This window comes from Diabrotica undecimpunctata, chromosome 9 (genome assembly GCF_040954645.1).
Source record: "Diabrotica undecimpunctata isolate CICGRU chromosome 9, icDiaUnde3, whole genome shotgun sequence".
Lineage (NCBI taxonomy): Eukaryota > Metazoa > Arthropoda > Insecta > Coleoptera > Chrysomelidae > Diabrotica > Diabrotica undecimpunctata.
The window spans coordinates 9,634,140-9,649,426 of NC_092811.1; the positions used below are offsets into that span (position 1 = coordinate 9,634,140).

Here is a 15,287-nt window from a genome sequence, read left to right on the forward strand (position 1 = left end):
CAGTATCATCGTACAGGCCGATTTCCTTACCACCTGTAATTTCGAAGCTATACGAGAAGTTATTGCTGAAAAGGCTGAAACCTGTCATAGACACGAAGGCTCTAATCCCATCACACCAATTTGTCTGAGTCACCAAAGTCATTAAATTATCGACCAAGTCCATATAATAACGAATATAATAGAGAGGTCGTTAGAATAAAAGAAAGTTTGTTCCGTTCTCTTCCTGGAGGCGGCGCAAGCTTTCGATAAAGTATGGAACGAAGGACTTAAAGATAAATTAAGCAGGATTTGGTCAAGTAACTATATTATTGGAATCGTACATTTCAAATAAGGAGTTTTTAGGATACAGCAAGAAGAAGCCCGCTCGGAATTAAAAGAAATCAATGCAGGTGTACCACGAGGTAGTGTGGTGGGAGCAGTCCTGTACCTATTATACACTGAATTGGATCATAACACACTAGCTACCTTTGCCGATGATACTGCCGTGTTGGCTGTAGGTGAAGATCATGAAAACCTCAATACAAAGGTGCTAAAATGCAGAAATGCAGAAACTATAGAGGAAAGTCTGACAATCATACAAGAAACAGTGAGAGAAATAAAAGAACAACATCTGAAGAAAGATACAGAGAAACGAAAATCGTGGATGACCGATGAAATACTTGAACTTATGGATCAGAGATAAAAAACAAAGAATATCTCCAAGAATATAAGAGAATACATACCATCGTCAGAAGAAAGATAAGAGATGACAAAGAGCAACAAAAAACAAAACAACTCAGTGCAGATTAATTTTACAAACAAAAAAAAAACAGCACAGTCCTATTCACAGTATCTAAGGGATACTAGTGGGTTTGCCCTTAGTCTCAAGGTTTAGAATAGAAAAAAGTTTCTTATTGATCATTGATATTGGCGTTTATTATTAAGAAAATTAAGCTGGTTTTGAGCTTGTGTGCCATCTTTATATTAGTAACAGAAAAGAATCTTTTATCTTGCCAAACAGCCGTGTCGTATTCTATTAAATATGAGAAATATATGTAAAACGACAGATTTCTGTAAATATGGTTGACAAATTTAAGTATTACATCTCTCCTATTGCTTCATTCTTCCCACGGAAGTCAAATGCTCTTTGATCATCTTTCTACATTAGCTATAAAGTTATTTTTAACCATAATAAATAACATAAAAATGCATATGCAGGATTATTTACCGCTACCTACATAGTAAATGCCAACAACCACATATCTGACGATAATTTGCAGATATTTTGCGATTTTATGAAACATAAACAAAGTTTATTATAATTTTTATTACTGTTGAACTATAAAAATAAATATTAGTTTTATTTGGAAAAACCACTGTATAGACAGTGATTTTTTTGTATCCAGGACTTTGTTAGAGTGAATTGAAAGTCACTTTCTATCAGTGAGGTCACGTCTTTATTTTCTTGAACAATTAAAGCAGAATATGTTACATCTCGTGACATTTTGAACATCTTTTGTACTATACCAGGATTAAGACACGAAAAGGAAGATTAAAAAACATGTTATTATGGTTTAAAATGCCCGTTACTGAACAGTATAATCTCCCTAAGTTTCAAAAAATAAACAATTCCAAAATAACCCATAGAACCATAAATATATTAATGTTTGTTCATATTCTCCAAGCTTTCCATTGCCTCCTTGATAAAGAAAATATTGTGAATGTCTGAAGTGGTTCGCAATATCTTCAGCAAAAGCACGCCTAACACGGAAGTGTTCAATAAATTCACAATTGTTGAAAATGACCGTTTCTTTAAGATAATTCTTATTTTTAGGCCTTATACGTTCATCTAGAATTTGTAACAAATCTTCATCCGACGACAATTCTTCAATGTAAAACACCTCTTCATCAGAGGAAGAACTTTAAGAAGATTCCTGAAATATGCTTTTTTCACTTCATAAGTTAATTATTTAATCATAGTTACCTATATCACGTATAATTACCATTTTAGATATTTAGTCCAAAAATGTATTCAATAAAGAATAATCAATGTAAATACACCAAACGTTGGAATTGAACAACTATATAACTAAATGAAATATAACTTATTTTTTCATAATGAAAAACATTTATGAAAAACATAGATCATAAAATAAAAGCCTTAACCTTTCAATATATTTTATAGGTACAATATATATTTACAGGTTAATAAGAAACCTTATTTATTTATAAGTACGCCCGCGTCAATCTATTAGTTGGAAAATAATCTTCAAACCAGAGAGACTATTTGAAACCGGTCGACAACTCTGCTAGAACATCTGACCAAACAGTTGGAGTTTGAGTTTGAAATTAAACGTGCACGAACACAATTTTTTTACTGCGCAAACTCGTGCGTTGTAAAACCGTTTCCAATCACTGCAGAAACAATCCTAATAACATTACAAATCTTCATTTAAAGGATTTTCTATGCTTTTTCAGTAAAATTGTGTCACTTTTCCATATAATACCTTTCCATACCTTTAGTATCTAAAATCAAAGAGCATCTTACATTGTTTATATATTGTTTATAAGTAAAAAATTAAGTTTAATCGTTTGTACATTTTGTTTATTACATATTATATACACTTCATCTAATTTACTTACCGTTGCACGTCATCCGCGTCATAGCTCGTGAGGTTATATGATACCAACAGGCGGTAGGTGTGTTCTTTTTTAGAATCACTTTACCGAGTACATTGGCTTAACAGCCACTACACATATTTTATTATATACGCGTAGAAATAATATTTAAAGATTTCTATTAATATTAACTTAAAGAAATGCACAATAATATGTTTCATTTAATTTGTATAAATGCATTATAAAGCGTTTTTATGAAGAACATTTTTTGTTCGGAACACAGTGTAATTTTAATCGAAAGAAGGCGATATTTTGGCATAAATTGGTAACACTTATTTGACAGTTGCGGTGTTGACTAATGTTAATAAGTAATGAAAAAAGTGAACTTTGTTTTCAAAACTTCCACAAAATTTATTTTAAATTCTTATCACTACAGCTGTTTCGGCTAATTGCCTTTCTCAAGTGATCTGTTTTTTGGCATGGGTTTACACTTTAAGTCTCTAATGAAATAGGTTGAGGAGGGGAGAACTGTTTGTCTCAAGCTGGTCATTCAGAATTATATCTTGTAACAAAAACAAATGAGGAAGGATGTAACAAAACAAATAAATTAAAGCTGGCTAGCTGAATGTGCCGGAGAGTGACTACTTAACACTCAAAAGGGGATTCGGCAAATTTGCATGCCCTACAGAGACCGTAGAATAAAAAAATGAATGACAAGGTAATAAACAATCTATAGGTATATAACTGAGGTAAATAAAAATGATTATAGAAGTTGCTCCAAAATGTGAGTGGGCGCCAGGAAAGTATTAACATAAACTTTCCAAGGTATCTTATAAAGCTATTTGCTGAAATACAAAAAAAAGGATACATGTATGAATTGAAATATTTAGTTTTCACCAAAAATTTAATCCCTATCCAATATACACAATCTAAATTTACCCTAAAATACCCACCACCAATTATGTACAGTCAAATTAGTTAATTATCTACAAAAAAATAAATGCCCTAGTTGTACGCAACTGATTCTTGATGATCTAAATTTACCAATAATAAGATATAGAAAAAATTGTAATGATTGACCTAAAAAGGTAATTACTTGCCTCAGAGATGCAACTCTGTCATTTGGCTTTCAATCGAAGGTTGTAATAAAGTAATGAGGACAATATCCTGAAGGGATAAATGTCCAAAAGTTTGAAAATATAATAATAATAAAATCTTAATAAGTAACTCTCTGATTAGATGTGTACACATAAAATCGCACAAATTGAGTTAAATGGGAAGATTTAAAACCTCGACCTGGACGTGACAATTTTACTGCATATATTATAATTATTTAGAAAAAATGACGAGTCTTTATTATTAAATGAAACAGTATGATTTAAGATTGGAAACAAAATATTATAAACAAAATTATTAACAATTAATGAATAAAAAAAAATATAAAAAAAATGAACAATGTTCCACCCTCTAAATAAGGGAGGTCTTTCGGGCTGGTATCCTGAAGTGGTCCGAGAGTAGTCTGAGAGAGCTCTGGACCTCTGATGGAACAGACGGGCAAATGGGCAAATTCAAAAACGCAAATTCTTTTCCTCCTTGTAAAAAAAATCCCCAAAAATAAATGAGAAAAAAAAAATCCTCGATCCTGGATTTAACTTCTTGGGGTAGGCTAAAAAGAACAGTTGTGTTACAATTCCTCCTTACGCTTAATAAAAAGAAGGGAAAAATACAAGGTTTATTAACAAATGAAATAACTTGAAAAATATTACAAAAAGTTGCTGGGAAGCTTGTATCAAAGAAAAAAGCTGTAATGATTTTGTAGATAATGTGACCTTCGCATGGTCTGACAATATTTGATGTAAAATAAATTGATCAAATAGATAATTTTTAACGAAAACTTGCTACGGAAATATTTTTGAATGTGAAAGAACGATATGAGGCAGAATATTTTTACAGATAGACTTAATAGATAATAGATAGTTTTAAAAATGGATACCTAATTATATGTTTTTAAGGCCGGGAAGTAAAATAGAAAATTGATATGATTTTATAACATTACTATATCTAAATCCAGAATGTTTCTTAATGAAATAATGTGATAAATGACAGATAGATATATCCCTAACGAAGGGAAAAATGACGATATTATAGAAGTTAAAATAGCTGATGATTTTTACACTGTTATTTATAATTGAATCAACTTACCGACTAGAAGTGGCTTATAAATCAACGGGTATACACTACGAAACAACTAAAACTGTATATATTCTTCCTTCCCAACGAAATTAATATTCTTTAAAACAAATTTAGCCTTCTTCTGTCGCCTACCCTTTTTTTTGTTAAACGATGTTGTCTACCAAAAGGTTAAAACCAGAATGAGCTCTAATTGCTAGCCGGATGATCATGTTGCCCTACATCATCGCAGGTGTCGCTGTTTAAGCCAACTTAGAAATTCAAAATTCAGAAAAGCATTAAGAGGATTGGGATTTTAAAATTGTATTTAAAAATGTTTACGGATTATTAAAGTAACGGACTCGTTACAATCTGTGTTTTTTAATTTGTTGATTTCCATAGATTCTAACAAAGATAGCTTAAGGCCTTTATTTTGAATGTGTAGAATTTTAAATTCGTCATTAAAAGAATGATTATGATCTAGAAGGTGAAGTGCGTATGTAGAATCTGTTTTTCTATTATTGAAAGCCCTTTTATGTTCTGCTATTCGTTTATTAAAATTTCTACCTGTTTGACCAATATAAGTTTTTGGGCAGTCGCCACATTTAAGTTTGTACACACCACTGTGTAAGTGTTATTTATGTTGGCTCTTGTTGTTTTTAATATATTTGCCTAGGTTGTTATTTGTTCTGAAAGCTGGTGTTATTCCTTTCTTTTTTATGTGTTTGGCTATTTTTGTTGATATTTTGCCTGTATATGTAATCGAGCAGAAGGTAATAAGAATTTAAAATAAATTTTGTGGAAGTTTTGAAAACAAAGTTATCAGTGTTTTATTGTTACATAAAATGAATTTCCATCAAGTAACGGTCGAATCCATCAATTATTTAATGAAAAAAGTGCTGTTTTTGTTTAAGTATTCCATTTTACATCTTTATACGACGCATTCAAGCGGCTCAAATTGTTTTTAACAAGATTATTTTTTTAACTCTTGTTTTGTTTCTATTTATTTACATTATATATTAATTTGTTTTCTTGTATAATCCACTTTTGCAATAATTATGTGACCTATTTGATTTAAAATGGATTCAGGATTTTTTTATACTTTGGCAACTATGTCAACTTCGATCTCTGTCAATGATATGATATGAAATTAGATGGACTGTACTTGTATCAAAGAATGTCACGAAAAATTTTATTTGCCAAATTTCTAAAATCCAGTTTTTTACCGATGTTTTAGGAATCAAAGTATAGGACTCAAAGTAAAGGAAGAAGAAATGTATCGATTAATTTACACAACCATATTTGAATTTAAACAGAGATAGTAAAAGTATACGCGTAAACTTTCATGCCAAAATTATTTTCATTAAACTGTCGTAATTTTATATATAAAGTTTCCGTAGACCAACATTAGAATTCTAAACACATTAAAATTCCACAACCTGTATTTTACGTTTCAAAAGCTTGGCCAATTAGCGGATACTTAGACCATTAAATTTTTATTCATATATCATTCGGCAACCCACTTAATGCGACGTGGGCCGCGGTAGTTTGGTGTCCGCTTTTACATTTGAACGCCGTTCCTTAATCACCGTTTACAAAATATCAACTTCAGGTACAATGTACCTTCACAATAAACCCACATGCGGATTTATATGATGCCGATGCTATGGAGCGATAAGCGCTGGTGTTAAAACTCCTTAAAATTTTGGTATCTGAATGAACAGTAGAGGTGGGCACCGGTTTACCGATACCGTATTTAAAACTGCGACTTCAAAATAATGTAGGATTTAGAAAAGTAAAAAATTTCATAGGAATGGTGCAATTATCGAAAAATTTATAGTTTTGTATGTAAGCCTAAACTACATTCATTTCACAGATTCCCAACTGTCAACAAACGCACGTGAAAGCCAAATAGGGTCGTACTGAGGTGTATCATATGATTTTTAAAAATATTTACTTTTTAAACTATTAGTGTAAGAATTTCTTGAAATTTAATCATTGTGAGCAAAATTTAATGTTCATTGAAGAAAAATGTGCTAAAATAAAATATTCATTAACTGAGAGATACATAACAAAGTGAACATTTTGAATAAAGTAGCATTGTCATAAGTTTATCAAAGCATAAAAACATACCATTTAAATTACTCGGAGACCGAGGAGCTACATGTGCTGCTGTCTTCTTCTTCTTCATGTGCCTTGTCCGTTCCGATCGTTGGCAATCAACATGGCTATTCTGACTTTGTTTACGGCAGATCTGAATAGTTCAGCAGATGACAATCCGAACCATTGCCGCAAGTTTTGGAGCCACGAGTGTCTTCTCCTCCCTGGACCCCTTCTGCTGTCTATTTTCCCTTGAACGATCAGCTGTATTACTGTATATTTATTATGTCTCATAACGTGACCCAAGTATTCCAACTTTCTTTTCTTTATACTTATTCCTACCTCTCTCTCTTTACCTATCCGACGTAGTACCTCTTCGTTGGTCACGTGCTTAGTCCAGGGTATACGTAATATACGTCGGTAAGCCTCCATTTCGAAGGACTCTACTTTTTTCATCAATGTTGCAGTCATTATCCACGCCTCCATTCCATATAACAAAACCGGGAATACATAACATTTCAGAAGTCGAATTTTGAGAGGTAGGGTGAGGCATTTAGAGGTGAAAATTTGCTTCATGCTAGTGAACGATGCTCTTGCCTTTTCTACTCTTATACGTATTTCCTTCGCTTGATCCCAATTTGAGTTAACTGTTGTTCCCAAGTAGATGTACGAATCCACGTGTTCAATTCTTTCATTGTCTAATATCAGTTGCTGTGGTGGTTGTTGGGTTTGGCTTACTAACATTAGTTTTTGTGATATTTAGTCTGAGTCCGTATTGTGCACTTGTTTTTTGTATCTTACTCTTTAGGTAACTCAGTTCCTCCATGCTACTTGCTAGAATCACAGTGTCATCAGCATACCTTATGTTATTAATTATTTCTGCATTTATCTTTATGCCTTCTGTGCTTTCCTCCAGCGCTGTCTTAAATACTTCTTCTGAGTATATATTAAAGAGAATAGGAGACAAGATACAGCCCTGTCGTACCCCTTTCTTAATCTCAATTTTATTGGTCAATGTAGATCCTACTTTCACTTTAGCTGTTTGACCCCAATAGAGACTTGCTATTGTTCGAATGTCTCTGTAGTCGACTCCGATCTTATGGAGAACTTCAATTATCTTTTCGTGCTTTACGTTATCGAATGCTTTTGCGTAGTCTATAAAGCATATGTACACGTCTTTGTTCATATCTCTGCAGCGCTGGATGAGTACCTGTAGACTAAAAAGTGCTTCTCTTGTCCCAAGAGAATTCCGAAACCCAAACTGCGAATCTCCAATGTTATCCTCGCATTTTTTGCTTATTCTGTTGTAAATAACCTTGGTGTATGCCTTCGAAATGTGGTTAATTAGACTTATCATCCGATGTTGATCACAAGACTTTGCTTTTGGTTTTTTCGGTATGGCAACAAAAGTTGACTCTAGCCAGTCTTCAGGAAACTCCCCGCTGTTATAAATATTGTTAAAGAGTCTGACGAGTGAGTCTAGAAATTGACTGTTTTTTCACTAAGTCAATACTTTTCGAGTTATTTGCGAGTGAATATGTTCAACAACAAAAAAACAATGTTTTTAGACGTACATCATTTTTTTTTTTGATAAGCTATATTTTTGCTAAGAATATGTTTTTCGATAAAATACTTACTTTTTGAGCTATTTGCGGAAAACTATCTAAAAACGTGTTTTTTTTTTTTATTGAAAAATGATCATATTCACTCGCAAATAACTCGATATGTATTGACTTTGTGCAAAAACTGTATAAAATAAAAGTTGCTTAGAATTAGTCAGTTTATTCAATTCTGGACTTATTTTGAACTCATGGTTTTTCACACCCGAGAAGGGGTGAAACTCACCCCCATGGCAAAAGCACACATCGGCACAATATCACTTTTTTTCTTTGCCATTAGCTATGTATATGCCAAATTTCATGTCAATCCAAGCTATTTTTTAATATTTACAGCAAAAACCGTGAATAAATGGACTAAAAAGGAAATAAAACTTTTCGAAATGTCAATAAATTAAAATATTGATTTCTCTTACCTTTATTAAAGTGATTACCGCAAGCTATTTTTACTTTTGATTAACAAATACTTTGTTTTTGGATACTAAAAGTTCACCACACACTAAAACTTAATACTAAACACTTAAACTAAACTTTAAGAAATAAAACGACCAGTAAATAACTTAACAATAACTATAACATATAACACACAATATATTAACTTAAAAACCAACACGCTACAATTTGAATTTAAACAGACTGGCAAGTTTTTACCTGTAAAATGAGAATCCGTCTGGCTTAAGGCAATAAATTATATTTAATAGCCTCTTAACGAATGAGAGAGCAAATATCAACAAGTGCGTTTGTTTACAGTTCGGAATTTGCTGAACGAATGTACTTTAGATATTTTTTATAGTTCTCACTAGGCCTGATGTGTTTCCCACTTTGTAATATTAGGTTCTGTTGCATCCCTCCTATGCTTATAATGTTGTGAATAAATCACATGCATGAAGGTGACGCTGGCGTCAGGGTTTGGTATTAAAACATATCCTTATTTTATTCTGCCATTTCTTTACATTGTTTGCTACTCGTTTTTAGTGATGGGTAGACCTGGTTCGTTTCGGTGACCCGGGTCTTCCAGGTCAATCATTAAAACGATCCGTTCATAAAGATCCGTTCATATGAACGATAAATTAAATTTGTTGTGTAAAGGTCAAGTCAAATAATTTATAATCGGTTTACTACCCGAATCTAATAGGTTTACTTTCTATTTATTGCTTACTGGTATAAGTCTTTTTTAAGAGCATAGACGCAAAATTTCGGACCAATGCAAACTAATAAGTATTTTTGAAAAATTTAATTGCAGAATGAAATATTACATTGTTGTATAGGGCCGAAAGTCCCTGAAAACTTCTATAACGTTTATTTTAGTAAGTTACAGGGGTGAAAAAGAAGAGAAAATTAAGTGTGATTTTTAATTTAAAATATCTCATTCAAAAGATACTTTTTGGTTATTCTAAGGGACCTTGCGCCTTAATACTCAGTATGAAATTAAAATAGTCAATGTTTTTATAGTCCATTTCCATCATATTGATAGCACATTATGTATGCAAATTCCTAAACTGTTCATACGGGTGACTCAATGAAAAATAGATATTTGTCAACAAGTTTACAGAAGTATATAGGAAAACAATTTTAAATTGAGTATGACCACCAGGTATAAAGGTTGAAGCAGAATAGAATACAATAGTTTTGAGGGTTACTAATCCCTAAATAAAGTTGCCAGTGTCGGAGTGATGGAGATTAACAGGTACTAATGAATTTGCAAGAAATGTAAGATGTTTATTTTATTGGTTATATATAAAATAATTTGTGGCCGTAACAGGGGCCGATTTGTAAAAAAATGAATATTATTTTAATCAAATTCCATTTCAGATTCACTGCTTTCTTCAGAATCTAAGGAATCTTCAACTCCAATGTTAATTATTACCGGTTCCAGCATTGCATCAGTCATATTATCCAAATTCCACATTTTATTTTCTTCCTTGTGAGCATGACTAACAGCATTTTTCCAATTTTCTGGAGTTACTTTTGATAAGGAATGTTTTAATAATTGTTGTAAGTCTTCTAATTTAAAAGTTTTGTTGTTGCGTCCGACTTCACCCTTTACTTGAGACCATATATTTTCTATCGGATTCAGATCACCGTGGTATGGGGGTAAACGTAAAATAATTACATCACGGTTTAATGCCATTTCATCAATTATATATTTTTTATAAGCTGCTTTATGTTGCCTTACAATAGGTAATAATTCCTTTTTTGTCGAATTCTCCTTGTACTCAATTGCGTGTTTATCCAACCATTCGATTATCTCTCCTGTTTTCCATACCATTGTTGGCAATTTTTCTGCTAGTCTTGAATGGTAACTAGTATTGTCCATGACTATGACAGAATTTTTCGGAATTAAATCCAACATTTGCTCAAAATATTCTTCAAAAACGTCAGCAGTCATTTCCTCGTGGTAATCTTTAGTTGATTTTGAGGCAAAACTTAATAATCCACCATTGACAAAACCGTATTCGTTTCCAATATGGGTTATTATGAGTCTGCGTCCTTTTCCAACAGGAATATTGTTTATTCCAGTAGATACACCTTCGATGAATGCCTGACGGGAACTTTTCACATTTGTATCAACCCATAGGTATGGTACAGTATGACCTTCATTTAGCCCAGTCTCGTCCAAATAAAAAATTGTTTTCCCTTCTTCTCGGTACTTTTTAATAGTTCTTAGATAATCTCGTCTCCAACATACAATGTAATCTTTTTCAATTAAAACGGATTTTTTTCTATTCTTTTGCCAACGAAATCCCATCTCTCTCAATAGTCCCCATAATTTCTTGTTGCTTATGTTTGATAACTCTTCGTTTTCTCTAATTAATGTTTGGATTTTGTCCAATTTTGGAAATTCTTTGTTAAAAAAACTGAGTGGACGCTGCGTCTTGTCATGTTTTATGTATTTCTTCAATTTCCAAGGGTTTACTCCCTCCAATCTTTTGGGGAGATGAAACAGTTCCTCCTTTTCTTTCTTTTAGGAATCTATAAATTGTTGCTTCTCTCCAACCCCTGTCATATTTGAACACATGTTAACGATTTCACGAACATTACTTAAAGGACGTTGATGTACAAGTGCATCGTGTACATTTATTATTATATTTTTCTCTCTTAGACTGAAGGCACCTTTAAAACTACACTTAACCGGGATAAAACCTGTTGTAGACGTCATTTTTAAATGCAAATAACAAAATATCAACACCAAAAACGTAGGTAGGTAAGACATGAACAATGTACATCTACAAACTAAATGGAAGACGCAAACAATTTCTAATTTATATTATTGGCATAATCTGTAATGTGGCATAAAAACTACTTAAACTATCATTAGTGAAGCCTTATCAGTAATTCCAGGTAATCGTTCAAAGAAGGTATTCTTTTTGTGTCAGGCGATAACTTGTATAGAAAACAATAATCACCTTTAAATTACTGTTTACATTAATTTATTTCGTGAAACATTGAATTCTCTCGTTAATCACCCGTGTATATTAACAATAATCGTGTGGCATATATACCGACGTTTTTTACGCACAAAAAAGGTATAGTGAGATTAGTGGACACTTATTTTACAGAAGATTTTTTAAAAGATAATGAATTGTTGACGGTATCTTAAAATATTAATTTTTTTTATTTATTTCAAAATAAGTATAGGGTGACGCCTATGGTTTTTTGACCTGTTGAGGATTTGCATACATAATGTGCTATCAATATGATGGAAAAGGACTATAGAATTCTTTTTTTTTTAAGTTCCTGAAGTTTAGAACATCAATAATAAATTAACTTTACTATTTAAGCTGTCAACTTTAAGCTACTTAAGATAGAATACAAAAAAAACATTCAAACAAAAATGAATAGATAGACTGGCACTTTATACTGGAAAACAAGCATTCATTCACTTTATAGCCAGTGAAATTAATAAATAAAATAAGGACAGAAAAAAAATATTTTTATCGCCAAATCTCTGCACTTTCGTTCTAGTAGTAGTACTATATTACAGTAGAAGCGCTATTAGATATGCTACGAAGTATATTCGAGAAAGGTACATTGACACTGATACAGGCATCACGATTTTAGTAATAAATTTCGTGAAAATGTGTAAAACACTTTACGTCTTTATTTATTTTTATCGTCACAGCCACCTCTAATCGAAATTGGATAAAACATTGCAGTCAGGTGGTCAGCGACCTTGCTGTTCCTACTTTAACGTCTTTGGATTGAATCATAATGAAGTAGCTTCGTTTCTCGCCCGGGAAATGCTAATTTGGACGAGGAGAATTTGTAAATAAATAAACATTTAACGAAAAAACAACTAATGAAGAATTATTGTGTCGAACGGCAATTATGTAAAACCCAAAGGTCACAAAGACTAGCTTAGAGGATTACTTGACTCGATGAACAATTTAATATGCTAAACACAGGTATTTTTAACAGATGCTAGGCAAGGGTTACTTTCTTTAAAAGCCATAAGGTTTTGTTTATTGGAAAAACCTATCAAGGTATATAATTATTAACATTAAAACTTGATCAGCATTGATTAATAAGTAATTTTCCTCTAACCTACATTACGTTTTTTTGTATTGAAATGTGGAAACTTCAGAGAGATGGAAATAAAGTAACTTTATTCGTTCTGTGCAGCTGACGGGAGAAGATATACGTTACGTTTAAAGCTCTCATATCGGCCAAATTTGTCATCACGGTAAGTCTGCTTGTTGGCGAGCCACAAATCTTCGAGGGTACATCGATGAGGACAGTTTCTGCATGTAAGAAGATGTTCCATATTCTGTGTTTCTCCACAGTTACAGTTCATATCATCTTGGTCGATTTTTCCCCATTTTGATATGTTTGATTTTACTAGAGCTACCCCCGTTCTTATCCGATTCATAGTTTTCCACGTTTTAAAGTCTAGGGAATGAATGGCCGGTCCCTTGAACCTGGGGAAGAGGAAAATACTCAGGTGGTTCATCCTACACTGTTCCAAGGAAGTTTTTCCTAGATTTTAGTCGCTTTCGTGGTGTTCGAGCTTTGTATAGAGCATGCCGCTCGTCCGCTATCTATTTAATTTTCTCTATGAGCTCTGAACGCCTCTGCATGTTGAGTGTTGTGCAAAACCCGCTGCTTTATATAGATTTGAGAGTGGCGTTGGTTTCATGCACCCCGTTACTATCCTGCATGTCTCATGTAGCGCAGTATCAACTTGTTTGGTGTAGGCAGATCTGCCCCAAACGGGGCATGCATATTCAGCAGTTGAGAAACACAGTGCCTGTGTCGTTGTTCTTAAAACGCCAGGACGTGTGCCCCATTTACGTCACGTGAGCTTTCTGAGTATGCTGTTTCTTGTTGTTACTTTTTCTCTCGTTTTTATGCAATGTTGTCTGTAGGTGATGGACCGGTCCAGAGTTACTCCAAGATATATAGGTTGGTTTGTGTGTTCTAATGTATTACCATTCCACACAATTTGGAGTTTTCGCTTGGCTTCCTTTGCGCGAAGGTGGAAAGCGCAGACTTGGGTTTTAGAGGGATTGGCTCTCAGGGAATTCTGCAGGTAGTACGCTGTCATTGTTTTTAAGGCAGTTTTGAGTTTCTTCTTCACTTCTTCAAAACTATTTCCTTGAGCACATATTGCAAAATCTTCAGCATAGAGGAAGTGCTTGGTTTCGGTCGGCGTAGGTTGGTCGTTTGTGTATATATTGAAGAGCATTGGTGCTAAAACACTTCCCTGTGGAAGGCCATTTCTCCACAACGTCTGTTTTGCAGTAAGGAATATACGACCTTACCCAGATGGTGGTCATTGAAAGTGTCGTATAATTTGCGGAGCAATGTTTTGTGCCTTACTGTGTCATAGGCTGCTATCAAATCTACGAAAGCAGCCCCTGTTATAAGTTATTCTTCAAATCCCTCTTCAATGTGTTCTGTTAGTGCGAGGACTAGACCGGTGCAAGATTTGCCGGGTCTGAATCCTCCTTGTGGGATGAGGTGCTTGTCGATGTTTTCTTCTATTCTGGCGAGTATGAGTCTCTCGTATAGTTTAAAAAAGTGACACAACAGCGAGATAGGTCTGTAGCTACCGGGGTTTTCTGGGTCCTTTCCTGGTTTTAACAAGGCTATTACTTTAGATTTCCTCCATGATTTTGGAATTTCGCAGGTTTTGCAGCACGTGTTATCAAATTGCAAGATCCAGTTTTTTGCTCCTTGGTCTAGATGCTTTATAATTGCAGCTTTCCCGTTTTTTAACCTGTTCATACCGTCGTGGAGTTCTTTTAGTGTAAAAGGAGTACCTAGGTGGTTTGTCTCCGAATCCAATCTTCTTCTAGTGTTTGGGCTCTTATATCGGTTCGTAGTTCTTCCAGTCATAAGGAGTTGAGCAGCGACTTGGTTTGCTGTAACCTTGCAAGGTGGTTTATGTTTGTTTGGATCACCGCTAAGTTTTTTTAAAAGGTTCCATGCTATTTTGCTACTATGTGTCATGTCCATTTTTTCCAGGGTCTCAATCCACTTTTCCTGTCTGGCTTGACTTAGCTGTTGGAGTAGTACTGCTCCGCAGTCAACCGTTTCTTGGCTAAAAGGGTCAGTGGAATAGAGGGTTTTGTATGTTCTCATTAGTCCTTTGGACTCGCTGGACACCCGGGAACATATTGTTGTTTAGATCCTCTGGGGATAGCTTTTCTAGACACATTTTTGAGTACCTCTACAAATTTTTCATAGTTCTTTACTTTTGGTTCACGACGTAGCAGCTCAGAATCTAGCATGTCTGCATACTTTTGCCAGTTTGCCTTTTTGAAATTAAATCTCCTTCTGAATGGAATAGTTTTGATATGG

General features: G+C 33.6%; 1 protein-coding gene across 5 annotated transcripts in view; it reads left to right on the forward strand.

Moving 5' to 3' along the window:
- The window catches only part of LOC140449495 (uncharacterized), a 267,953-nt gene that overhangs the window by 215,388 nt on the left and 37,278 nt on the right, over positions 1 to 15,287 (forward strand). The window lies entirely within an intron of this gene.